Below are 11,041 nucleotides of genomic sequence, written 5' to 3'. Positions count from 1 at the left end.
TTGTTCGGGTTACCCAAAACCCGACGGGTTCGGGGATGATATCTTCATTTTCAACCCTCTTGAGTTCGAGTTCAGGTTTTGAACTTCAGGTTCGGATATGTACAAACCCGACCCCGATCCACCTTGTTGTCATTCCCACTCCAGCTTCGTGATCTCTAACAGTCACAAGTGATATCATGCTATTGACGTTAAAGAAACGCTTGGTAGGAGACAATCCATCATTTAAAATTTTGTTGTTTACAAATTCTGCAATTTTAAATTTTTGTATTTTGTTTTGGTCAATTAGTGATCAATTTGTGAAAGAACATGTACTTTGGAGCCTGAATGGGTGCACCATGGTGAGGGAGAAGGAACAAAAAGCTAAATTTGGGCGAGCACCGCTGCGTTGAGCACAAGTAAGCAATGCTCAGTGTTGAGCTAAGTTATGCTCGACATCAGGGCTGCGCTTAGCGCGATAGGTAACAAAATTTAAATTTAGCTATTGTATGAAATACGCTTAGCGTCGGTTCATATTGAGCGTCGCACCCACACGCTAAGCAGATCTAGTTTCGCTAAGTGTAGAACTTGTTGCGCTGAGCGCCAAGTCCACACTAAGCGCCAGTAGGGGGTCTGATTCTCTCTAGCTTTTGTGTGAAATGTGCTAAGCACAACCTCTTGTACTAAGTGCATCGTTTCTGCGCTAAGCGCCATTGCCTATGTTGAGCGTTGTTATCGGAATCTAAAATGTTGTTGACAGATTCGTTGGGCGCCACCCTAGCGAATAAATGAGCATGGTAATCTAAGCACTCACGCTCTGTGCCAGCCCCACGCTGAGATCAAGGAATAAAATATAATATCTCATGCTCATAGCACCTCTACGTTGAGCATGACTCTTAATTTATGCAAAGTTGTGCTAAGCGCCAAGGTTGTTTTAAGCGCAGTGACTCACGCTCAGCCTTATTAATTCAGCATTGAAGCATGGAGGCTCCACTCCTAAACCCTCCTTCAACCTCCCAACCCTCCTAAATTGTGTTTCTTTGTTCCAATGGCCCTCAAGGGAACCCAAAAGGAGAATGTGAGCCGAAAAAGGTCCCGACTTACCAAGGGGCGATCAAGTGCTGTGGGTTTTGACCCTTCTTGCTTTTCGGTGAGGGTCCATTTCGAGTTATACGAAAATGAGGCTAACCGTGAAATCTTGATAAGCGGAGAGTCGAGTTGGAAAGGGGGGATTATGACCCTTTCTTTCTCGAAGTTTTGGGGTGATCTTGGGAAATTCTCTCCAAGCCGCCAATGAGTTACAATGATGACTTGGTGTGGGAGTTCTATGCAAATACACACCCCTAGGAGGGGTGAGAAAGTATCTTGGGTCTGAGGCAAGGTGACACTCTTCAATAGGAACACCACCAATTATTACCTCAGTAATCCATATATCGCCTCCTTAGACAAGATGTATGACTTCTAGAAGATGAAGCATGATAAGTATCTAGGCACCGACCTGATATGGAATCGTACTTCTAGACTAATGTGCCTATAAGGGCGCTCTTTCGACACCAACCATATTGGCCATCCCAAGCGCATCCTGAGGAAGGACATGACCCTCTTCACAAGGGTCTCAACTTCCTTCCTTCTAAGCAACATCTTTATGGTCTCCCACACCTTTGATCTTCTGATAGAAAGGCCTACTTGGCCTTTTGAATTATGGATAAGAGGTTGGTCGATGTGGCAGCCATCCTTTCGGATGAGCTTTATCGATTCGTGGTCAGCGAATTCTCAAAGGTCGGAAGGGCTACCAAAACCTTGGGCTGTCTAGGACTGATCATGGGCCTATGCAAGAAGGTCGGGGTCGACGTTTCTATTCCCCTGTAGAAGAGTTTGAAGGCTCCTATTGACAAGAACTATATCCAGAAGTTCTGTCTTAGGAAGGAAGTTGAGAATGTTGGCCCTTGCTAGATGGTTTTCGCTGATCAGAGTCAAACGGAACCTTAGAGTCAGGGACAGGCTCCCCAAGGCACTCCACCTACTGGAAGCCTGTCTGCAGTAGTAGTAGTCCAGGAATTTTATGCTCAAACCAACTTCGAGCATTTCTTTCGGCAACAAACTTCCAATATACTCCACACATGGTGTATGGGGTTTTAGACCAGTTCGCCAACGCTCTAAACCTGGATGGTTCGCCTTATGCTAGGCAATTCAACATTTCTCGCCCAACTCATTATGGGGCTCGTGCTTCTTGGCCTAAGGACAAGCCAATTTACCCACAAGGGGAAGGGTCGGGTAACACTCCCACTTGGGAAGAGATGTTTAGGCCCTAGTTTTGTTTCTTACTTTAATTTTCAGTCTTTGTTTTTGTTTTTGTTTTTGTTTTTGTCATTTTCTTTTGTATTATTCCTTCTGTATTTTGAATTCTGTACTTTGAATTATGATGAATGAAATGAGTATTTGAAAAATTGTGCAATCTAATATCTTTTGTGTTTTGAATACTTCGTTTGCTTTATTTGAACTATCTTCTAGCATACATGAACATGAAAATGAGTAATAACTTTGAATGTGATGTTTTGGACCAAATTATTATGCATGTTGATTTATTCAATTGTTTGTTGTGAATAGTGAATGTGTGTAAATTATGCATGATGTTGTTTGACACTAAGAAAGCGTGAGATTGAGAGTTGAGTGAATGTGAGATATACATTGCTTTATATGAACTTGCACTAGACTAGCACTGTTTGATTTGTCTGAATCTCTTTATTTGCTATGTGATTGTGATGCATGAAAAAGATCAAGGCAGTTGTTTCTTTATACCCACTCGGCCAAACACTAACCAAAAATTGCATATTTATCCCTTGGTAAGCCCATCTGAGCCAAAAATGTTTATTGATTAAACCCTTGCTACATTTAAAAATCTATCTAGCTTACTTCCAGTAGGATGAGAGAGTTAGGTGTACAATTATGTTATATCCTAAGTTAGGGAGAGGGAATTGTTGTATGAAAAAAAAATGGGAAACAAAATGTTGTAACACACCATTTATTCTATGAAAATTACAAAAAGAAATACTCCACAAAAGGAGGAAAATATTGAGAAAAATAGATGAATGGTGGAAGAATGACATGAAAAGGGAATTATAAACAAAGACTTGTTGTACAACTAAAATTGATGCATAAGTTAGAATTAGCTCTTTTAGCCTATTAAAACCTCTGTATACGGAAAAACTATGTTGCTTGTAGCCCAACCATATTACAACCCAAGAAAGACCTCAGTGATCCATGTTGAAACTTTTACTAATAATTATAGAGATGTTTGTCAAATCTGATTCCATGCTACTTTTGTGCTTAAGTTGAGAGAAACACATATACACTTATACATGAGTTAACATTTGGAGGCCTTTCTTAGTTGACAAATAATTTGATTGCATGTTGTAAATATATCAATATTACAAACTTCTGTATATGGAAAAACTATGTTGCTTGTAGCCCAACCATATTACAACCCAAGAAAGACCTCAGTGATCCATGTTGAAACTTTTACTAATAATTATAGAGATGTTTGTCAAATCTGATTCCATGCTACTTTTGTGCTTAAGTTGAGAGAAACACATATACACTTATACATGAGTTAACATTTGGAGGCCTTTCTTAGTTGACAAATAATTTGATTGCATGTTGTAAATATATCAATATTACAAACTGTTACATGTTGAATTGGTTTGAAAAATCCTAAAGTGTTTGGAACCTAACATTTGGTTTATGCTTGAGTTTTGTTTTGGGATGAAAATTGATATTACTTTGATGGGTTGACTTGTATGATAAATTCTAAAATTTTCTGAAAACTTATAGCATGATTTGAGGTTAGACTTATTCTTGTTTGGGGACAAACAAGGTCTCAAGTTGGGGAGAGTTTTTAAGTGCAAAAATTACCTTAACCCATAAGGTTAATTTAGCACTTTCTGATTCTAAATACATTGTTTATGTAATCATAGTTAAAATTGTGATGATAAATTGTACTAATCCCATTTTCCAAGTCCCTCTATGTATTTTATGATGAAAAATGGTGAATTGGGCCAGGAATGGGTCGAAGCGGGCTAAGCTTGCAAAAGCCACAAATAAGCTCCAATGTGCTTAGCATAGGAATTGAGCTCAACGAAGTGGTGCTGAGCGTGGGAAGCCACAATGAGCATGGAAGGAATCATGAGAAGAGTCTAGATTGAATGAAGGTGCGTATCCAAGCCTTGGTGCGTCTGGCCTTGGTGCATATGGCCTTGGTGCGTCTGGTGCTGCCTTGTAGTCAGGCTGCTAACTTCTTCGGTCATGATTGTAGTTTCCTCGGTCAAGCCTTGTTTTCCCTCAGTCAAGTGGGTAATTTGCTCAGTGAACTTCCTTTGTTACCTTGTGATGTGAAGTGTTGATGTTGGTTGGTGCATAGTGAGGCATATGGTTGGTGTGATGGTTGGTGTGACCAGTCTTGTGTTGTCTATAGAGTTGAGGCATGGAAGAGGCTTGGTTAAAGCATCTGCAAGTTGTAGGTGAGATTGGACAGGGAGGAGTTTGATGAAACCATAGGAGCATTTTTCCCTTATTGTGTGGCAATCAATTTCAATATGCTTGGTCCTTTCGTGGAATACTGGGTTGCTAGCAATATGTATTGCTAACTGGTTGTCACAGTAGAGAATGGAAGGAGGGGAGAAAGTGAACTCAAGATCCTGCAAAATGTATGTTAGCCAAGTACTTTCACAAGATGTGAGAGCCATAGCCCTGTATTCAGCCTCACAAGAGCTTCTTGACACAATCTTTTGTTTCTTGGATTTCCAAGAAATTAAAGAATTGCCAAGATAAACACAATAGCCAGTGATTGATCTTCTTGTGTCTGGGTAGGCAGCCCAGTCACTATCACTGTAGGCTTTAAGTTAAATAATAGAGGTGGTAGGGAAAAACAAACCTAGGGCAGGGCACCCTTTTAAATACCTGAAGACTCGAAAAGCGGCATGTTGATGAGTTATGGTTGGATTAGCCATAAATTGAGCTAATTGTTGTACAGAAAAGGTAATATCAGGCCTAGTGTTTGTGAGGTAAATTAACCTACCTATTAGTCTTCTATAATCAAATATATCAGTGATAGGAGGGGAATTGTCCTAGTATAAATGAGTATTATGAACCATAGGTGTAGGAGAGGGTTTGCAGGCTAGCAAACCAGCATCAGACAGAATATCTAGGACATATTTCCTTTGATTCATGGAAATACCTTTCTTGGTTCTTGCAATTTCAAAGCCAAGGAAGAATTTAAGGTCACCAAGGTCCTTAATTTTGAAAGTCTTGTCTAAGACAGACTTTAAATGGTTGATTATTTCAAGATTATTTCCAGTAAGAACAATGTCATCTACATATACTAAGATAATAGTAATGAGGTTGTTAGGAGCTCTTTTAAAGAAGAGGGAATGGTCTGCTTTGGCTTTGTGAAATCCGTGTGTGATAAGAAAAGTGGACAATTTGGTAAACCATTGCCTACTAGCCTGCTTAAGCCCATAAAGAGATTTTTGAAGTTTACAAACAAGTTTAGGATTAGGGGACAAGAGACCTGGAGGTTGAACCATGTAAACATTTTGAGATAGGTCTCCATGCAAAAATGCATTATTTACATCTAACTGTTTGATGAACCAATTATGAACGGATGCTAATGCAAGGACCAATCTGATAGTAGAGATCTTGGCAACAGGGGAAAAAGTGTCCAAGTAATCAACTCCTTCAGTTTGAGTGTAACCTTTGACAACTAATCTTGCCTTATATCTCTCTATAGTGCCATCAGCTTTGTATTTAATTTTGACCACCCATTTACAGCCAATAGATTTCTTAGAGTTGGGTAATTCAGTCAGATACCATGTATGGTTCTCTTCGAGGGAAGCCAATTCCTTATTTTGTAGCTTCCTGCCAATGAGGGAATTTAATAGCTTGAGAGTAGGTTCTAGGTTCTATGTAAGTAGAAACAGATAGAATGGTGGATTTGTATTTTGACGATAATTTCTCATAAGAGATATAGGAGGATAAAGGGTAAACACAATTTGAAGAAGGATCAGTAGCTTGAGATAGAGCACAGTGGTATTCTGCTAGGTAAGTTGGGGGTTTTGGGACTCTAGAGCTTCTTCTGACTTGAGGATGAGAATCTGCAGGAGCATCTTACGGTGGGAAGCAATGGTGGGTTCAGGAATGGAATCATGTGAGTGATTTTGCTCTTGAGAAGGGATTGGCAAGATGTCATCATAGTAAGAATTCTCAATAGTAGTCATAGGGGGGTTAGAAGAATTACTTTAAGGGTCATAGCATATCTCTGTTTTGTAAGGGAAGATGGATTCATGGAAAGTAACATTCCTAGTAATTTCTAAGGCTCTTGAGGTAAGGTTTAGAACTATGTACCCTTTTACTCCTTCCTTGTAACCCAGGATATTTTCTAAATATCAATATATAAATTATTGATATTTATTATTTCAATTAATATCAATTAGTGACTGAAATTGATATTATATCTATAACTGGAAAACTCTTTAACTGCATTATATATTAAGGAATAAATTACTATCTACCAGGAAAAAAAAATCAGTCTCCATAACAAAAAAATATCAATTAGTGACAGAAATTTATATTATATTTGTTAATATCAATTTATATTATATTTGTTAATATCAATTTATATCAATCATACACACTTTCTTATTATATTTATTCCTAACGCTACTTTTATGTGATAAATCTTAATATGTTTATGTGTCCATTATTGATCAACCCCTATTGTTCTAACTTCTTGATTGTTATATTTATTGCATTGTAATCTAATCATACGAATTAGACATTCATGTATCTTTATTATTTGCTAATTTAGATATAATAGTTGTTGTGTGCATGTTTGTGATATAACTTAGGAGATTCAAAAATTATTTTAGGAGATTGAAAATGCTTATTAATTTTATATAAAATTAAATTATAATTAACATATTTTATTAATTAAATTAATTTTATCCACATATTTTTCCTTTTTCTTTCTTTCATCTCTTACATTATCACTTCTCTTTTTCCAGTTTCATCAAATTTCAGACTGAAACATCCTTTAATCTATTCAATAGTAAGACTTTTCTCACATTTTCTTCATTCAGTCACTCATTTACTCTTTGTTACATGTTAAATTTTGTCTACATTCCTTACAACTTCTTCATGTTAATTTTTCACAAGTAAAAATTTCACAAACTGAATAATTCACGAGTAAGACTTTTCTAACATTTTTTTCTCTCTTTAGTCACCCATTTTATTGGTTGTCATATGTAAACATTTTCTTCACAATTTCTCCATGTTTAATTTTTCACAAGTAGAATTTTATTTCCTCACGATTTCTCCATTATTATTAATAATGAGATTCAACATAAAAAATGTTGGTTATGTTATTCAATTTTTTCATTTTAAATTGAACACATGGATATACTACTAATTTATTTTAAAATAATATCTTATCTATTATTTATTTTATTTTATTTGATTATAGGATTAATGAGTCAATTGTTTAAATCAATTTAAATAGAATAACTGAATCATCAAATTATTAAAAAGGAATTTGAGAATTTTCGAATATTCCATTGTAATTTGGGAAGCAACATCGAGAAACTATACCAAGGAAGAACCAATTGAGAGTACTAGAAAAACTTTAATTGATTCATGTAGACTAGTGTTGTCCTATATCTCATACATCTCATGATGGTAAAAGGTACCTTTTGATTCTTATAAATGATTTTACTCGCAAAACTTAGATATAATCTCTTTCAAAAAAAAAAGGTGAAAGTTTTGACATATTTAAGAAATTCAAAAGCTTTGTGGAAAATAAGTAGAAAAATATAAATGTTGTTTAAGAACAAATGGGGAGGAGAACTATCTCAAACTCATTCAAACAATTCTGAGAAGAACGTTGATTAAAAGACAATTAAATATTGCTTACATTGCATATAAAAATAGAGTAGCTGAGAGAGTAAATCATAACATAATGAATATAGTTCGATGTTTTCTCATAGAAAAGTAAATGGCAAATAAATTATGCATGAAGCTACAAGGTGGACAACTCATGTGCTAAACAAGAGTTTCACGAGTTCTGTAAAGGGCATGGTGCAATAATAGTGTTGGAGTGGGACCACACCAACTATCGATAATCTCAGGATGTTTGATTGCATTGGTCATGGTGCAAGAATAGTGTTGGAATGGGAACACACCAATTGTCGATCATTTTAGGTGCATCTTGCATGGATTTAGTGAGGAATCAAAGGTATATGAACTTTTTGATCCAATCTTGAAGAAAATAGTCAGTAATCAAGATATTATATTCGAAGAGGAAGAGAAATGGGACCATAAAACATCTGAAAAAAGATTCAAGACTTGATATACTAGTTTGAGATGAAGAATGGACAACATTTGATGGGGGAGATAAATAAGGAGAAGTTATTAGAGAAGAAGCTTTTGATCAAGAACCTGCAACCGAATAATCAAATAATGGAAGTTCATCGAAATCGGATATACCACAAAAGAGAAATAGAAGAAAATCTACATGGATGCACGATTATATGAGTGGAGAATGTTTTTCACAAGAAGAAATATGTGCAGGTACGAGTCATCTTACTTCTCATACAGATCCTATAAGTTTTGAGGAATATGGCAATGGAAAAATGGACAGAAGTAATGAAGCAAGAATGACAAGCTATCGAGAAAAAAAAAGACTAAGCTTGTAGTTCTAATAGCCCACACGAAGACTATAGGATTAAATGGTTCATCAAGATAGAGTTAAAAAAGGATGGGAAGGTTGATAAATACAACATAAGGTTGATTGTAAAAGTGTATGCTTAATAGTAAATGGTTGATTATGACGATATTTTTGTACTTGTAACTCGATGGTATACTATAAGAATTATGCTTGTTGTGGCTCCACAAAGATGATGGATTGTGTCTCACTAAGACGCAAATAGTGCTTTCTTGTATGAAGAATTGAAAGAATTTGTGAATGTGGATCAACTTGAAGGGTTTGTCAATGAAGGTGATGAAGACAAGGGTTATTGACTTAACGAAACTCTATATGGACTGAAACAGGCTCCTAGATCACGGTTTAGTCGAATGGAAAGTTATTTCAGACAAGAAGGTTTGAGAAAAGTAGCCATGGTCACACTTTATTCAGCAAGAGTGTTGGAGAAAAACTACTTATGGTAAGCCTCTATGTCGATGATTTTTTTTATATAGGAATGGTATTGTGATGTGTGAAGAATTTAAACAATCAATGAAGTAAGAATTCGAGATGAATAATCTAGGGACAATGATTTTTTTCTTGTCGTGGAAGTTCATCAAAGATTGAAAGGAATCCACCTAAGTCAGAAGAAGTATGCTAAGGAAGTGTTGAAAAGATTCAAAATGTGGAATTGAATCTTGTCAAAAATCCCACAATACAAAGAATCCAACTTTTGAATGAAGGAGAAGTCAAAGAAGTAGGCACTAATGTGTATAAACAATTAGTGGGCAAGTTGATGTACTTAACATATATTATACCTGATACGATATATGTGGTGTGTTTGATATCTATCTTTGTATCCAAATTAAGAGAAAAACATATGCAGATTGTCGAAAGAGATTTAAGGTATTTGAGAGAAACCTTGGAATTTGGCCTCTTCTATATAAGGAATTCTAATTCAATATTAAGGGTATATACAGATAATGATTATACTAGAGATATTTATAACACGAAGAGCACTCTAGGATATCTATTTTTACTAAGTGAAGCAGTTGTGTGTTGGAGTTCAAGAAAACAAGATATAACCACTTTATCCTCAAAAGAAGTTGAATATGTGGTTGCAACTTGTCACTATGTCTAGGTAAAAGGTGTTCTTCAACAAAACAATTTTAAGTTTTGTGAGTGTTTTGAGATTTTATGTGATAACAATTCTTCATTTAAACTTTCAAAAAATACAATGATGCATAAGAGGACAAAACATATTGATATGAGATACTATTATTTATGTGATCTTCCAAGTTAGGAAGTTGTGATGTTAGAGTTTTATGGGGCTGAAGAATAGGTCGCAGATATAAAGATAAAACCAATAAAATTGGAGACATTCGTGAAGTTGAGAGGTTTGCTTAGGATATAAGTTTGAGAAGATTAAACGTGATGCTTGATTGGCATTTCAAGTTGAAAGGGAGAAATTTATTAGAATTGTTACCATTAGTGCTTGCTACAAAATATGAGTTTTCAATAAATTTGATTTTCCTACGAATTAGATAAACACGTTTGAATATGTAATTCGATAGAAGTCAATTTCCCAATTTTATTTCTTTCAAATTTCCATGTGTAGACTATTTAAGCCATAGTCAATAACTCATTTAATAAGATGTGAGACAACTATAGAAACTTCCCCACAAATTATTAGTCTTTATCACCAAATGTTGAAAACATTGAGTTTAATATTCATAAATTTAAACAAGCGTTTAATGGAAATTCATTAATTATAATTTATAACCATTTGAACACTTGATCATCTATATTTAAGGTATAACAAATAAGTAAAAAATTGAATCATAAAGCGTATTATCTATTAACAATATAATAAAAAAAAACTCATTCATGTCACATGTAACTTTCTTCTTCCCTCATGTCACATGTCACTTTTTCCTTACATTTTTTCCTTCAGGTCACATGTCACCTCCTTCTCACATATTTTTCTTCCTACTTTTTATATATTATATATTTTATATGCTAATAATAATTTAATATTAATTAGTGATTTGTTCATGTCGCTAACCCACTAAAATTGAGTGTTTACAACATCTATGTTTTGTTATGTTAAAAAGTAATAGTCATTGAACATTAGATGAAATTGAAATCATTTTTCACATTCAAATTATTTCTTTACATTAATCTATCTATATAATTTAATGTTTACCATTAATCTAAGAATAATTGTACTTTTTCACCTCATCAAAGTTTTTTGACATTTTTCGCACTGAATTTTAATATTACAGTTCAGATTCTTTGAATTTTAATTTTTCTCTATTAACAACATAATAAAAA

The sequence above is a fragment of the Lupinus angustifolius genome, chromosome LG08 (genome assembly GCF_001865875.1).
Source record: "Lupinus angustifolius cultivar Tanjil chromosome LG08, LupAngTanjil_v1.0, whole genome shotgun sequence".
In the NCBI taxonomy this organism is placed as follows: Eukaryota; Viridiplantae; Streptophyta; class Magnoliopsida; order Fabales; family Fabaceae; genus Lupinus; species Lupinus angustifolius.
The sequence above is the reverse complement of the archived record's forward strand: the minus strand, read 5'-3'. Positions refer to the sequence as shown.